The sequence below is a fragment of the Scyliorhinus canicula genome, chromosome 11, assembly GCF_902713615.1.
Source record: "Scyliorhinus canicula chromosome 11, sScyCan1.1, whole genome shotgun sequence".
In the NCBI taxonomy this organism is placed as follows: Eukaryota; Metazoa; Chordata; class Chondrichthyes; order Carcharhiniformes; family Scyliorhinidae; genus Scyliorhinus; species Scyliorhinus canicula.
In genome coordinates, this window is record NC_052156.1 from 112,242,610 (window position 1) to 112,259,750 (window position 17,141).

Sequence of the window (17,141 nt, forward strand, 5' to 3'; positions counted from 1 at the left end):
GCACTGAAGGTTTTAAGTTACTTCTACAGATCAATTTGGTTTCTCACTTCCAATTTCCCGTTTGTCTGTGGGGTTCTATCACAGATGTGTAGTCCCCAATTTTCTATCGCTATCCCAGTCCTCATAATCGGGTTTTTGTGAAAAGGATATACTTGCCAATTTAGGGAATGTTTCATTGTTGATGTACAGTGATCACGAAATAACCAATCACATAGGTTTTCTTGAGTTTTAGCAAAAAGGGTGGTTTATTGTGCTTAATCCAATCCAAGTAAAATAATAAAATACACTCCAACCTACACGCATATGCACAAGTATGTGCGCACCCACGCACGCACACACATGTGTAAACACATGTGCACATGTGTGTTCACACACATGCATGTGTGCACCTGCACACATACACACATATGTACACAAAGACACACACGTGCAAACACACACACACGCAAACTCTTTGGAGGTCGGCGACTCAGCTGGCTTGAGGTGGTTTTGTGACTTTCCCGTCATGGTCACGATGCTTCCAGCATTGTGGCGATTTAAAGATGCACCCGTCGGAGTTGATTTCCTTCAAGGAGTCTCGGCCTGCAGCAGAGGTGTCTCTGGGTGGTCACAGTTACAAAATGGGGTTCAAAAGCTGGCTGGGCTGGAAAGAGAAGGGGAAAGGAGGGATACTGCTCGGATCTGCTCTCATCAGTTTGTCATCTTAGTGCCGAGAAAGAAGGAGCTGAAACACAAACTGTGGACCTGTCACATGGCTGTCACCTAGCGATTCAAACAAGGTGATTATCAGAGTAGTCACCCCTCCTCCCTAAATACCCTCCTAAAAACCCACCTCCATGCCCAAACTTTTCAATATCCCTCCTAACATTCCGTCTTTGGCTCTGCATCTATTTTGTTTTATTTCCTTAGGGTGTTTTCCTACATTAATGCAAATGCTTATCACAGTCACAGACCTGCATGATTTATCTGCTTGGAGTTGACAAGCACAGGACACCCTGAGGACAATTACCTTTTTGAACTCACCACAATCAGTTTTCAGAAACATTTCACATTCCACAACTGGATTACCACCTTTTTTGTTATTGCATAATCCTCCTGACTAGCTTGCCAGCTGCTCGAGAAGTATTAAAGGATTATTATTTAATTGAGGGATATAAGTAGTGAATGGCGCGTTCTGTACTGGAGATCTGGAGCAAGTCAGTAGAATCAAAATGCCATTTTATAATTCTACACTTCACTATGTTCCTATTACAGCACTGTCATTATTGTCTGCTGGGTTTTTTTTTCCCAGGCCCGTGAACAAAATTACATTCAACAAAACCATTCATTTGAAAGTACAGCATTTCTGTCATTCTGGTAGCAGTTCATTAATACATTAAATGGCTTCTCACACATGGGGCTTTTCAACCTCTTGGCGTCCTGAGTTTTAAAAGTACCACAGACCCATTGTGACACTGCGCAAGTATTTTTTCTGTATAAAAATGAGTTCTGTAGTGATGTGACCATCAATTCACTCGGAACATGATTGGAAGTAAACTGTGGTTTTAATAGACTTACAAGTGAGCCTGTCTGCGACCAGAAGAACTGAGAGCAGGCTCACACGGCTGCAGCACTTTATACTTCTGGCAGTGGGAGGGGCCATGGGCGGAGCCATGGGCAGAGCTGAGGGTGGAGCCCTGTACAAGCTCTTCATCTCCCCCTTTGGGCAGAGCCGTGCAACGGCTCACAGACAGAGCCCATAAGGACACAATACAATGCAGTGTGAATACAGAGCCCACAAGGACACAATACATTACATTCACCACATTCACCCCCTGTAAAAAAAATCAAGTCTGGCGGGGGTGACGGGTCTACAGGTTGAGTCGGTCCGGTGGCCGAGTCGTCCTTTGGGATCGGCGGAGCACTGGGGTTGCAGCCTCTTCAGGTGGCTGGGTGGTGACGGTCGGCGTGGAAATGGGGGTGGACTCCGGGGGTGTTTCGGTCCGAGCTCCGTTCCTGACCGGTGTGACGGGCGCACGGAAACTATAGGCGTGGGGGCGCGGGGCGTGGGGGGTTGGGTGGGGAGTAGTGTGAAGGGTACATCGGCGGTGGTGGTGGGGGTGGTGGATCCTGCAGGCGCCAGGTCCCGGAGGGAAATGGTGTCCTGACGGCCGTCGGGGTATTCAATAAAGGCGTAGTGTGGGTTCGAGTGAAGCAGTAGTACCCTCTCTACTAGTGGGTCCGTTTTGTGTGTCCGCACGTGCTTCCGGAGGAGAATCGGCCTGGTGTCCTCAACCAAGATGGGAGCGAAACCCCCGTGGTAGTGCCCCTAGGGAAAACAAATAGTCATGCGTGAGGGGTCTGGTTAGTGGCAGTGCACAGGAGGGACCTAAATGCATGGAGCGCTTCGAGGAGGACTTCCTGCCAGTGGGAGGTCGGGAGATTCCTGGACCGGAGGGTCAGTAGGACGGTCTTCCAGACCGTCGCATTCTCCCTCTCCACTTGCCCGTTATCCCTGGGGTTATAGCTGGTAGTCCTGCTCGAGGCGATGCCCTTGTCGAGCAGGTACTGACGCAGCTCGTCGCTCATGAAGTACAAAACCCTGTCGCTGTGTACATAGCTGGGGAAACCGAACAGGGTGAAGATACTATGCAGGGTTCTGATAACCGTGTGGGAGGTCATATTGGGGCACGGGATAGCAAAGGGGAAGCAGGAGAATTCGTCTATGACGTTGAGGAAGTACACATTTTGATTGGTCGAGGGGAGTGGCCCTTTGAAATCGATGCTCAGGCGTTCAAAGGGCCGCGAAGCCTTTACCAGGTGGGCCTTGTCTGGTCTATAGAAGTGCGGTTTGCACTCCGCACAGATCGGGCAATCCCTGGTGATGGCTTTTATCTCCTCGGTGGAGAAAGGCAGATTTCGGGCTTTGACGTAGTGGGCGAGCCGGGTGACCCCCGGGTGGCAGAGGTCGTTGTGGATAGCCTTTAGGTGGTCGTCTTGCGCACTGGCGAATGTGCCGTGGGAAAGGGCATCTGGGGGCTCGTTGAGTTTCCCCGGTCGATATATGATATCATAATTATAGGTGGAGAGTTCGATCCTCCACCTCAAGATTTTATCCTTTTTTATTTTGCCCCTTTGCGAGTTGTCGAACATGAAGGCAACCGATCTTTGGTCAGTGATGAGGGTAAACCTCCAACCTGCGAGGTAGTGCCTCCAGTGCCGTACGGCTTCCACAATGGCTTGAGCTTCTTTTTCAACTGAGGAGTGTCGAAGTTCCGAAGCGGAGAGGGTTCGGGAGAAGAAGGCGACTGGTCTCCCTGCCTGACTCAGAGTGGCGGCGAGAGCGACCTCTGAGGCGTCGCTCTCCTCCTGAAAGGGGTCGGTTTCATCCGCCGCCCGCATGGCAGCTTTGACGATGTCCTCCTTGATGCAGTTGAAGGCCTGGCAGGCCTCTGCTGACAGTGGGAAGAGTGTGGTCTTAAATAGTGGGCGGCCTTTGTCCGCATACTGGGGGATCCACTTGGCGTAATAAGGGAAGAATCCCAGGCACCTCTTGAGGGCCCTGGGACAATGAGGGAGAGGGAGTTGTAAGAGGGGGCACATACGGTCCGGGTCGGGGCCCAGGACTCCATTTTCCATGACATAACCGAGGATGGCTAGTCTGGTAGTGCAGAAAACGCATTTCTCCTTATTGTAGGTGAGATTGAGTTTCTGGGCGGTTTGGAGAAATCGGTGGAGGTTTGCGCCATGGTCCTGCTGATCATGGCCGCAGATGGTAACATTGTCCAAGTATGGAAACGTGGCCCGCAGCCCGTACTGGTCCACCATTCAGTCCATTGCTCGTTGGAACACCGAGACCCCATTTGTGACGCCAAAGGGGACCCGGAGGAAATGGAAGAGGTGGCCATCTGCCTCGAACGCCGTGTAATGGCGGTCCTCCGGGCGGATTGGGAGCTGGTGGTAAGCAGAAATCAGATCTACCATGGAAAATATGCGGTACTGGCCGATCTTGTTGACCATGTCTGCAATTCTGGAAAGGGGATACGCATCAAGGTGCGTGAACCGGTTAATGGTCTGGCTGTAATCAACCACCATCCAGAACTTTTCCCCAGTCTTGACGACCACCACCTGAGCTCTCCAGGGGCTGTTACTGGCCTCTATGACTCCCTCACGTAGGAGCCGCTGGACTTTGGCTTGGATGAATACTCTGTCCTTCAGGCTGTACCGCCTGCTGCGGGTGGCTACTGGTTTACAGTTAGCCGTTAGGTTAGCGAAGAGTGGAGGGGGGTCGATTTTTAGAGTCGCTAAGCTGCATATAGTGAGAGGAGGTAGGAGTCCGCCGAAGCTGAGTGTGAGGCTCTTGAGGTTGCATTGGAAATCGAGCCCGAGTAAGAGTGGGGCGCAGAGGTCGGGGAGTAAGTACAGCTGGAAATTAGAGTAGCTGGCGTCCTGAATCGTTAGGGTCGCGACAGTGCGCCCTTGTATTTGGACTGAGTGCGAGCCCGAGGCGAGGAGATAGTTTGCCGTGCAGGGAAGATAGGGAGCGAACAGCGTCTTACCAGGTCAGATGCTCTCGGTGCTCCCGGAGTCGAAGAAACACGGTGTCTTGTATCCGTTGATTCGAACGGACATCAACGGGCTCTGGAGGTGCTTTGGACGCGACTGGTCCAACGTGACTGCGTTGAGTTGCGGGTAGTCGGCGGCTCGATCAGCGGGGCTGGAGTGGCCCCGTGATGACTGTCCGCTGAGGTCGTAGTCGTCGTGGTGAACATCGGGTGATGGCCAAGTTGGCGGCCCCCGTTGATCGCACGTGGCGGGTGATGAAGAAGATGGCCGCCCCCGTGGATCGCACGTGGCGGGCGGCGAGGAAGATGGCATCCAAGATGGCGGCCCCCATGACTCGCACATTGCCGGCTACGTGGGGGAGGATTGCCAAGATGTCGACCCCCATGAGTCGCACATGTCGGGCGGAGGTGGAGTCGGCAGACACGCTGCAACGTTGCGTGGCCTGCGGGCCTGCGAATTGGGGGAGCGATTGTTCTGGACTGTGGGGGAGTTAGAGGGTTTCGATTTTGTCAGGCATACTCTGGCATAATGTCCTTTTCGACCGCAGCTGCTGCAGGTCATGTTGCGGGCCGGGCAGTGCTGCCGTGGGTGTTGGGGCTGGCCACAAAAATGGCATGCTGGCGCTCCATAGTGGGTGGATGGTCGCGCGGCGCAGGCCTGGGACAGTCGCTGGTCGGGGGTCCACAATGGGGTTGCTTGGTCTGCGGAGAATTAGACTTCGGAACGCGAACTCCATAGTAGATGCTAGCTCTACCGTGTCCTCCAAGTTCTGGTCCCCTTTCTCGAGTAGTCGCTGGCGCACATAGTTAGACTGGAGCCCTGCAACGTATGCATCACGGACAGCGAGTTCCATATGCTGGGAGGCCGTTACAGCCTGAAAGTTGCAGTCTGATGCACCATCAATTGGACTCGAGTCGTAGTGAAGTTCCAAACAACAGGCTTTAATACGCTAGATGTGAGCCAGGCAGTGGTCATAGAGAGAAAGGCCGACTGCCAGCCAACACGAGCTCTTATACCCCGCCTTGTAGGCGGAGCTACCAACCTCTCAGCCAATCGGCGGGGAGTCACATGACCAGCAACAACCAATTGGCAGAGAGGCACACGACTTGCCTGGGCCAATGGGTAGCGAGGCTGCTGTACCAATGACCTCTCTAGCCATACTACTACACAGTCCCGAGCAAGGGCTTTTAAGTTGCACAGGAAGTCCTCTAGCGACTCTGCGGGGCGCTGGCGGCAGGTAGTGAAAATGTGCCTGCCTGCGACCAGAAGAAGTGAGAGCAGGCAGTGGGAGAGGCCATGGGCGGGGCCATGGGCGGATCCAAGGGTGGAGCCCTGTACAAGCTCCTCATCTCCCCCTGTGGGCAGAGCCGTGCAACGGCTCACGGATAGAGCCCACAAGGACACAATACAGTGCAGTGTGAATACAGAGCCCACAAGGACACAATACAATACAGTGTGAATTACATTCACCACATGCAGTTAAACGATTATTTATTATTTTTGTTTGACTTACTACATATGAGAGGTCTTGTGGCGCAGTGGGTAGTTTCCCGACCTCTGAGCCAGAAGCTCCAGGTTTGAGTTGCCCCAGGGCTTGATGGCCCAGGAAAGTATGTTCATAGCGCAGCCAAGCAGGGTGATGGTCAGAAAAAACAAGGGCGGCTGAAATACCTCAGCGGGTCTGGCTGAGTTAACGTTTCGAGTCCAACATTATCCCATTTCTTCAGGACAAAGTTGACAATCAACCTGCAACTCCTTTCAACACACGAAAAAACAGCAAGAGCTGGGAAATTAGAGTACCGGTGCGGACTGTTTTTTTCCTATTAGGATATGGCAGACAGTCAGAGTGAGAGAGATTCCTGGTCAGCTATACAGCCTCTGGCTTCAGGCTAGCGAACTGTTCCAGGAAAAACAAACTACGGAAATCAGGAAAATGCACCTGCTTTAATAAAAACAGAATGTTATGGGAATACTCAGCAAGTCTGGCAGCGTCTGTGGAGAGAAAATCAGAGTAAACGGCCGGGATTCTCCGTTCCGGAGTCTAAGGGCTGGATTTTCCTCCTCCGCCCCCAGCAAGATCCCCATGGGTGGGATGCAGACCATGTAAAGGTCCATTGATGTCGGGTGGGAATTTCAGGTCATTGGGTGGGCGCGGCCGGAGAATCCCGCCCTAAGTGCACCCGTTAGCGTTAAATCGGGACTGGTCCCGGCTGGTGTTAGCAGCGCCCCCAACCTGCCATCCCATGGCACTTGGAAAACATTTTGGGGGAAATTGGATTTTCCATGCTATTCCATGACACGCCGAGATCCGCGCTGCAACGGGGTGGGGCAAGACCTAATCTCTCGGATAGTTCTCGTAACTCTGAGATTAGAGTGCCCTTTTTAAAGGGCGCTCTGATATCCATTAGCTGCTGAAGAACCCCATCATCCTGGATCACAGGCAGGGCATCACCCTACATAATGGCCAGCAAGGCCCTCGCCTCAGAACCCCGCCACCCCCCCCCCCCCCGCAAAAGCCTCCCACAGGCCCCCCCCCCCACCACCCCATTCCCCCGGCACGAATCCCAATTTTGCCCCGCCGCGGGATTTTCCGCCCGATTGGGATTCCCGATATTAATGACGCGGAGCTGAGAATTCTGGCCAATGCTTCGTGTCCATATGACTTTTCTTCAGAACTGAAGAGAGGTAGAAATATGATAGGCTTTACACCGTTGAAAAAAGGTGGAGAGAAAAGGGGTTAGTGAAGCAAAAGAAAAGGTCAGGGATATGAGGGAAGGGGAGATGTCATGGAGCACAGGCAAGCGGAGTGGTTAATGATACTATTAAAGACACAAAGCTTGTGCTTTGACTGCCTCATGCGCATCTCAACATCTTCCAAGTTAGCTTAATGTGGAACTTGAGTGAGTGAGTGTGCAATGTCTGCCATTAATGGGGGCTCCCTCTGCATTTTCACACCACACCACCCCACCAACTCTCCTTCTTTGCATGAACTGGCTCTGAGTCTTGTATCTCTGCCACCCCAAGAATTGCCGCTTCAGCACAAAACCCATCGTCAGACAGCTTCATGCTTCTGGGGGTGAGATTTGTTCTATTTTATTCTATCCAATTTCATCTCCCACCGCTATATGTGCTGCAAACGGGTTAAACTGGAAGTAGGCAATCGGGCCTAAATTTGGAAAACACCCATGGTCATTTTTGGAGAATACCTTGAAACATTATCACAGGGGCTGAGGACCCCTGGTTAAAAATCATTAATTGATCCATTTTCAGCCGAGAAGCTTTAAGCAATATTATACAAGTGGATTCTTCTTGAAGGAAGTTACCTTTGTCTTCAAAACTGCATGAGTGAGTCGTCCAAATTGGGATTATAATTGCTACAGTTAGCCACACACAAAATCAGCAACACTAAACTCTTGTCTGTTCTCCACTGCACTTGCATCATTTTGCTTCCTGTGGAACAATGCTCTCTGTGCCTAGGGTTCAGTTGGTTTCTGAATCCAATGTTCTCCTGGATGCCCTTTAATAAGATGAGAATGGAGGAATGTGAGGCAGTGAAACATATGGTTGATGACAGTTTTCACTGTGACAACAGATTTAAGAAAAATGGTTTAGGATTTAGAGAAGCCCCTTTCTCAGCTCAAAGTACTTAGCAGTTAACTGAACACTTTGTAAAGCATGGACGATGTATGTAGGAAATGCAGCAGGCAAATTGCACACAACACAAACCCTAAACCAGCAATGGGATATGTTGGCAGATGATCTATGTTTATGTGTTGTTTGAAGGATAAATATTAGAGAAGACACTGGGAACTCTGACTGGTAGAGGGGTTGTCATGTAGGATGCACCAGTTAATGGTCACTGACAGTTAATTACTTAAACATCGCATGAAAATTTAAAGCAGGCAGCTAGCCAGCACACCCCAAAGCCTGGCAGATCATATTAAATAGCATCCACACGTGGTCCGAGGAGGAGGAGATGGCGGCGCCCACTGGTCGCACGTGGGGGGAGTCAGAACAATAGCGGTGACTGCGCAGGCCTGGCACACCGCAGCGAAGTGTCCCTTTTGCCACAGGCCTTGCAAAGGGCGCTCCGGGCCGGGCAGCGCTGTCGGGGGTGTTTAGGATGCCCACAGAAGTAACATTTGGGACTCCCGGGGTTGGTTGGCTGCCGTGCGGCACAGGCGTGGGGTTGGCTAAGGGGGGTCGCTGGTGAGGTCCATGATGCGCAGGAGGGGTGGGCTGCGCGGCTGGGGGCGTAGGCCTGGATGTTGCACGAAGCGACCGTAAGCGAGAGCGCTAGCTCTTTTGTCTCCGCGAGGTCAAGCGTGGCCCCTTCTAAGAGGCGCTGTCGGATGTAATCGGACCCTATCCCTGTGACAAAAGCGTCTCTCATGAGCAAGTTCGAGTGTTCCGTGGCCGTGACGGCCAGACAGTCACAGTCTCTAACTAGGGGAATCAGGGCACGACAGAAATCTTCCACTGACTCAACAGGAAGCTGACGACGAGTGGAGAGGATGTGCCTGGCGTAGAGCGTGTTAGTCCGCTGAGCGTAGTTTTCCTTCAGTAGTGCCATGGCGTCTGTGTAGGTCGGCGCGTCCTGGATAAGTGGAAAAATGTTGAAGCTCAGCCACGTGTAGAGGATCTGAATCTTCTGAGATTCAGGAATTGGGTCTGGCGCAGACCTGATGTAAGCTTCGAAACAGGCCAGCCAATGTTGAAAGCCCTTTTTGACGTTGTCTGATTGCGGAACCAGCTGCAGGTGATCCAGCTTGATGCGGAAGTCCATATTCTGAAAACTTAGTGTAATAAATTGATGCACGATCAATTACACAAAGACGAGAGTTGGATGCAATCAAGGCTATATCACACTAATATGTGTGGCCTCCTACAGCAGCTGGCAAAATGGCTGCTGTACAGGGAGCACACATATTTATACTCCGTCTACTGGGCAGAGCCAGCAGGCAGGGAACTACCCCCGTACCTGTAGTACAGGGCCTTACAACAAAACACCTAAACAGACATCCTCTAAATAAAATATATACATCAGTGGTGACGACCACAACAACATTCACCAAATAATCCTGTGTTCTAAAAATTATGCCGACAATCAATTTAAGATTGTCAGCCAGGGTCGCAGTGTTTGCTTGTAGTGGAAGCTACATATATTGATACATATGGACTGGGATTCTCCCGCAATTGGCGGGACGCCCCAACACCGGCACCAAGAGCGGCGCAAACCGCTCCGGCGTCGGGCCGCCCGGAAGTTGCGGAATCCTCCGCACTTCCGGGGCTAGGCCGGTGCCGGCGGGATTGACGCCGTGCCAACCGGCGCCAAAGGGCCGGTGGGGGTTGGCGCATATGCAGAACCGCTGGCATGTTCTGGCGCATGCGCAGAACCACTGCCGTGTTTCCTGCGCATGCGCAGGGGGTTTCTTCTCCGAGCCGGCCATGGCGGAGCCTTACAGAGGCCGTGGAGGGAAAGTGTGCCCCCACGGCACAGGCCCGCCCGCAGATCGGTGGGCCGCGATTGCAGGACAGGCCACCGTGGGGGCCCCCCCAGGGGCAGGATCCCCACCGTGCCCCCCCGAGGACTCCGCTAGCCACCCTCCAGCCAGGTCCCGCCTGGATGGACCATGTTCATTTCATGCCGGCGGGACTGGCCGAAAACGGGCGGTCGCTTGGCCCATCTGGGCCCGGGCGGCCTGAAAACCGGCACCGGAGAATTCGGCAGCCAGCATTGGAGTGGCGGGGCGGGATTCACGCCGCCCCCGGCGATTCTCCGACCCGGCGGGGGGTCGGAGAATTCTTCCCAAGGCCCTTTTCTTTGCAGACTGAAAGAGCATGTACACACATGATTATGTCTGTTTCAGATAAACAAAATAAGTGACAGCAATTCTCTGATTCATTCCTCAAGGCCTTGGCCAATCATAGTCAAGCTGCTTGGTTTAAATTTTCAAACAAGTCATGACAGTTAGCTATCAATCAGCATTCACAATGGCAACACCTTTACCAATTAGAGTCCTCTTGCCAGCGAATCCACATGCCCTTCTCTAACAGTGTAAGGTTATTGGGCTGGATTCTCCTTCCCGCCACACCAGATTTCTGGTTCAGTACGCCGGCAGGATGTTCCATTTTGCCAGCTGGTCAATGGGGGTTCCCATTGTGGGGCAAACCCATGCCATCGGAAAACCCCAGGGCTGCTGGCAAAATGGAGCATCCCGCCGGCGGAGAATCCAGCCCATTATATCACCTGACGTTGGTATTCTTGCAACTGTCCTGATGAGTGCAAGATGAAAAGCTTCAACAAAATGTCTTTTTCAGCAATATTCCTCAAATAAGACCATAAGACATAAGAGAAAAATTATGCCTCTCAGCCCATCAAGTCTGCTCCGCCATTCAATCATGGCTGATATTTTTCTCATCCCTCTTCTCCTGCCTTCTCCCCATACCCCTGATCCCCTTATTGATCAAAAACCTATCTATCTCTGTCTTAGTTATTTGGCCTCCACAGCCTTCTGCGGCAAAGAGTTCCACAGATTCAATCCCTCCGGCTGAAGAAATTCCTCCTCATCTCGGCTTTAAAGGATCATCCCTTTAGTCTGAGATGGTGTCCTCTGGTTCTAGTTTTTCCTACAAGTGGAAACATCCTCTCCACGTCCACTCTATCCAGGCCACGAAGTGTCCTGTAAGTTTCAATAAGATTCCCCCTCATCCTTCTAAACTCCAACGAGTACAGACCAGAGTCCTCAACCGTTCCTCATACGACAAGCTCTTCATTCCAGGGATCATTCTTGTGAACTTGTTCTGGACCCTCTCCAAAGCCAGCACATCCTTCCTTAGATGTTTACGAGTGGGGAGCAGCAGTTTTAATAATGCCACTGCAAATGTGTTTACCACAAAAATATAAGCATTGGTGTCAAGTGCACTACTTGTGAGTGACTCAATTTTAAATAATTGAATATGACTTTTTAACAAAACTACATTTACTAGTTACACTGGTCGGTTTCTCTGTAATTTTTCTAAAAATGTAAATGTTTTCAAAGCATGCCTCTAAAAAAAGTTTAAATGGGCATAATAAATGGAATCTTGCTATGGCGATTAATTTGATCTAAGGGTCTGGCTAGATATGGGACTGGTTTATCCGATTTTGAGGCCATGTCACCACACTGCCGTGGGAACGTGGCATTTTACGACCAAACATTTGGCGTAAAACGGCCACCGATCCAACGATCCTCCATTTGGCTGGGGGCTAGCCGCCAAGCAGCGTAGAGCACCCAGCTCTAGCTGCCGATACGGCCAGGAGAATTGTTTTCTCTATCATAATGCAGATTATTTCACACAACCCTCAGGCACAATTGAGTAAAGATGAGAAAATATGAAAATTCCACAGATGGGCAGCACGGTAGCATGGTGGTTAGCATAAATGCTTCACAGCTCCAGGGTCCCAGGTTCGATTCCCGGCTGGGTCACTGTCTGTGCGGAGTCTGCACGTCCTCCCCGTGTGTGCGTGGGTTTCCTCCGGGTGCTCCGGTTTCCTCCCACAGTCCAAAGATGTGCGGGTTAGGTGGATTGGCCATGCTAAATTGCCCGTAGTGTCCTAAAAAAAAAAGTAAGGTTAAGGGGTGGGGCGTTGTTGGGTTACGGGTATAGGGTGGATACGTGGTTTGAGTAGGGTGATCATGGCTTGGCACAACATCGAGGGCCGAAGGGCCTGTTCTGTGCTGTACTGTTCTATGTTCTATGGTTTCTCCAGGACAAAGTAATAAGTTTTCACGCTTACTGAGCAAATACTCCCGTTGCCCATTCCTGAGAAACTCAAATGGATTTAATCTGAGGGGTATTTGCCTGAAGGAAATTTCTGGCCCACCTTCCTTATTGAAGCTTCATGAAGACCTAAGAATTATTTGAGACCCGTAATATATTGGCCCAATCTTCCACCCTCCAGGTCATCAGAGACTGGGCCCACGACTGAAGATGCGTGTCAGGACCCTGTGGATATGCCCATGTGTAGATCTAAATGGTGTCAACCTACTTGCCCAGCAAGTTTAAAACTCTGTTCCCTGGGGCCCTCACCGAATGTCTTTGACTCTGCGTTAGAGTCGGAGACTTGGGAGAGATTTGTGGTACTTAATAGCTACCCACGAAATGTTAGACAGATTAAAAACTGGCCTAACACCAGGTTACTTCTACAACTGAATAACCCCCCCCCCCCCCCCCACTCAGCCGCCCAACTACCCCTCCAACCCAAACCCATTATATCCACCAATCTTCACCCGAGCCCTGCCCCCCCCCCAACACCCCTGTATCCGACCAGATCTGAAAATTCCCCTGAACAGACCTGACTACCCACCAAATGACGCAACTAGCCACCCAACCACCTAACTAAATCACCCCACCATCCCGGATCAGACCCAATTACCGCCACATCTGATCCAGCTATGCCCCATCCCAGCTACTCCCCCAGTCACCCAACTACCCTCAACCCCCCATTGGACCCAACTGCCCCCCAAACACCTAATGAACCACTCAGCCACCTACCACCTTGCCGACCTCACCCATACACCCACCTACCCAAAGGTCCGCAAAGCCACCCACTTACAAACCTGACATATCGATGTACCTCACCCACCTACATAGCTCACCCACTCACCCACGGACCCACCTCGCTTACCGACCCAACTCACTCACCTACTCCTCCCTACCCACCTAATCATTCACTCGCAGACTCTTTTCCTAACGCAGTGAAAAGGTTTGGGACCTTTCAACACTCACCAGAACATGGCAGCTGATGTTGTGAAATGAGGTGAATCCTCTGCACTGATCCTCTTTGCCGGTCACTCTGTGGTTAGCTGCACTGAGGGAGAGGTTGTGCATCGATGATCAGTGGTTTGGCCAGAAGAAACATATCTGGGTACGGTCTCAGTTTCCACTCTGATCAGTGTGGGATGCAGCAGTTCAGAAGCTAATTGGAAGATTTGGGCCACTATCCATCTTCAAATCTATTTTCCAAATCTTTGTTCCCAACTTTATCCCCTTCACATAGCATAAGGAGAGGGCTCTTGTCCATTCATGGCATCGGGATTCTCCGGTCCCACTGCAGTGTATAGGAAATTTGGCTGAGTGTGGGACGGACTGGCAACGGAGAATCCCAGTCACAATATGCATCCAGAAAGTTAATTTTCTCTATTTGCTGCTGGCAAGGCCACAGTAAGCACAGTGGTTAGCACTGCTGCCTCACACCGCCAGGGACCCGGGTTCAATTCCGGCCTTGGTTGACTGTACGTGTGGAGTTTGCACATCATTCACGTGTCTGCATGTGTTTCCTCCGGGTGCTCTGGTTTCCTCCCACAGTCCAAAGATATGCAGCTTAGATTGATTGGCAATTCTAAAATTGCCCCTTAGTGTCCAAAGATGTGCAGATGAGATGGAATTACAATGATAGGGCAGGGGATTGACCAAGGTAGGGTGCTCTTTCAAAGCATTGATGCGGACTCGATGGGCCAAATGGCCTCCTTCAGCACTGTAGGGATTCTATGGATTTTTCTGCTCATCCCTCGTTAACCTGGAAGATGGTGGTGGGCCACCGTATTTAGATACAGGTGAGTGAATTGTTGTACCACCTCATACTGCAGTTAAGAGTCAACCACATTAGTGTGATGTAAGCCATCGTAAGTACAGCTTTGATCCTTTCATTCCCAGTTTGTATCGATATACAACCACATTAGTGTGTGATTGAAGTCACATATGGGCCAACTCGAGCACTGACAACAAGACTTTCCTCCCTGAATGAAATGAAATGAAATGAAAATCGTTAATTGTCACGAGTAAGCTTCAATGAAGTTACTGTGAAAAGCCCCTAGTCGTCACATTCCGGCACCTGTTTGGGGAGGCTGGTACGGGAATTGAACCGTGCTGCCGGCCTGCCTTGGTCTGCTTTAAAAGCTAGCGATTTAGCCCAGTGTGCTAAACCAGCCACTAAAGGACATTAGTGAATGAGTTGGTTCACTAATGGCTCTGACAATGTTTTATTTCTACAAGCTTTGTATTTCCAGATTTGTTTTCAAAAAAAGATGAATTCAAATTGTCAAATGCTAGTTGACAGCTGACGAACTTCATTTTTCTTCATGCAGTCCATTTTCCAATTTCTACAGCACAGGCGTAAATGGGTCAAATGGCCTGTTTCAGTGCTGTAAAATTCTGCAGCCCTTCAATTATACATATAATTCATATAGAAAAGCAAAACCCAACACAGTCTCTACACAACATCCACATGCAGGAGTTTAGAAAATTGCCTGGCACGTGTGTTTATCAGTGTTAATAGATTATACAGGCTCAAGGTCCACTTCGGGATTTGAGGACTGTATCCGGTGTAATATGGGGCTGCGTTGTCTCAAAATGCTATCTATTAAATGAGGCATTAAACCAAGGGCATGTTCAGCTGGGCATGAAAGATCCATGTTTTTATTCAAAGAAAAGCAAGGAGGTCTTCTTGAAACCAATGTTGTTAAAAAAAAAACAGAGGAACACGGAAACAGGAAGTAGACGACTCTGGTCCTCAACCCCAGGGGAAAATGAAATCTCATCAATGTCCCTTCAAATCATTTCCTGTGTATGGGACCTTGCTACAGAGAATTTAATTGCTGCATTTAACCACATGATGACGTGGCTGAACTTCAAAGAGCAATTCATTGGTTGTGGGACAGTTTTGAAATACCCCAAGGGATGGTGATAAGGATATAAAGCATCTTTTTCATGATCTTATATTACATCATTGTCAATAAACAATCTGGAGTAAAAAGCAACAGGCATGATACAGTATACGGTGTACAGAAGCTTAATAAATATACAAACCAATAGATATTTACCAGCATTACTAAGCAGGAGGTCAATCAAACAGTTCAAATGACACTGTAAACTTGAACTGCAAGAACAAAGCCAAATCTTAAACAACTGTTACCTTGAACTAATTGCTGGCTATTATGGTTTATAAGATTATTCGAATATCTTTTTAAACTAATCCTTTGCATTTTTCTTATCTTTATTGTAAGTGCAGCTTTCATTATGTGTGAGCTTTTCCTTTGCCCATTTGATGTTACAAGTTTTAAAAAAGTGAAAATACAGATATGTGCATAAATGAAAATGCTCTGGTCTACTCATCTGAAAAAAGGCCTTCTGTAACATTTACTATGGGAAACGACAAAAAGCATTTAACAATAGACTTATGTGTATACAGTGTCTGATCACATCCCCTCAAAGGGCTTCATATACATGACATTTCTTTTGAAGGGCAGTCACTGTTGTCATGTAGACAATGTATGTTTACAACAAAAAGCACCAATTAATAAAACTATCTTCCTCCTGAACTAAAAGTACTTAAAATGCAATGAATCCATGGCCAGTTGTATTCTAGGAAAAACTCCCACTTAGTAATTCTGTTCAATTTCCAAATTTATCAGCTTTCACTGAGCTGACCTTTAGCTCTTTCTGAGTGGGCCTAAGTAGCAGAACAATTAGCGTAGAGTCGGCAGGGAGAAAGGGTATAAACTGGGAGTGAAAGGATCAAAGCTGCACTTTAGGATGGCTTATCTCAAAACGCAGGAAATAATACATCATAATGAGGAAACATGCAGTAAATTGAAAAAAAAAATGTTACACAGAGGGAAACAAAGAGAAAATATAAGTAACCCATGCTGAGCGACCCCAACCGAGTCTGACAGTCTGGCAATTCCTTAGTTTAACAGAGAGAATACATGGATCAAATTGAACTGTTCGTGACAAACCAGCCTTTTCTTTGCATCCATATAGCAAATTGTCAACAAGAAACATTCCCAACAAACGATGCATTGTTCCAGAGTAAAACTTTCTTTGCCGGGCCTCAATAATATCCCTTTTTTTAAAAAAATGTATTTTATTACAAACATGTATCAAAGCCGGTTACAGCCAATAATACACCTTGGGAAACACACTTCCCAACAATCAACTTCCCAGTCTACAGATTTTTTTCACCTCTCCCCCTCTCCCCCCTAATAAGACCATAAGACATAGCAGCAGAATTAGGCCACTCGACCCATCGAGTCTGCTCCGCCATTCAATCATGGCTGATATTTTCTCATCCCCATTCTCCTGTCCCCTAACCCCTGATCCCCTTATTAATCAAGAATCTATCTCTCTGTCTTAAAGATACTCAGTGATTTGGCCTCCACAGCCTTCTGCACCAAAGAGTTCCACAGATTCACCACCCTCTGGCTGAAGAAATTCCTCCTCATCTCTGTTTTAAAGGATCATCCCTTGAGTCTGAGATGGTGTCGTCTGGTTCTAGATTTTCCTACAAGTGGAAACATCCTCTCCACGTCCTCTCTATCCAGGCCTTGCAGTATCCTGCAAGTTTCAATGAGATTCCCCCTCATCCTTCTGAACTCCAACGAGTACAGACCCAGAGTCCTCAACCGTTCCTCATACGACATGTTCTTCATTCCAGGGATCATTTTTGTGAACCTCCTCTGAACCCTTTCCAAGGCCAGCACATCCTTCCTTAGATATGGGGCCCAACATTGCTCACAATACTCCCCCTACCCCCCACCACCTGCGACAAACAG